This window comes from Plasmopara halstedii (genome assembly GCF_900000015.1).
Source record: "Plasmopara halstedii genome assembly, contig: Scaffold_42, whole genome shotgun sequence".
In the NCBI taxonomy this organism is placed as follows: Eukaryota; Oomycota; class Peronosporomycetes; order Peronosporales; family Peronosporaceae; genus Plasmopara; species Plasmopara halstedii.
Window position 1 is genome coordinate 347355 of NW_020186963.1, and position 571 is coordinate 347925.

Genomic DNA, 571 nt, shown 5'->3' on the forward strand with positions numbered 1-571 from the left:
TTTCTCTACAACTTTGAGCTGTCGAGATTTGAACGCGATCACCCAATCTCGCCCCTCGGCGTCAGCTTGCAGCAGTGCACAGCCGATGGCAAAGTCCGAAGCGTCACAAACGACGCTGAAAGGACGATGGGATCTGTCAGTGCCAGTATTGGTGCATGCAGGAGACTGTCTCTGACCCCGTCAAAAGCCTCCTGATGTTCGATGTTCCAACACCATTCCGCATCTATTTTAAGGAGATTGGATAATGGCCGCGCCATTTCTGCGTAATTTACGTTGTATTTGTGCAAGTAGTTGGCGAAGCCAAGCCACTTACGCAAGTCCTTCTGGTTCTTTAGAACCGGCCAATCTACAATGGCCTTGACCTTAGCGGGATCCGCTCGAAGGCCACGCTTCCCAATGAAGCACCCTAAAAAGGGAATCTCTACTGCGCCGAAGCGCAACTGTCTGCATTGACGTACCGTTTGTTAGTGCGCATGCACTCGAGCACCGCTCTTAGATAGACGACGTGGTTCACCTCATCCGTCCTCCCGTGCTCCGCACGACTGTGAGCGAAAATGTCGTCAAAGTATGT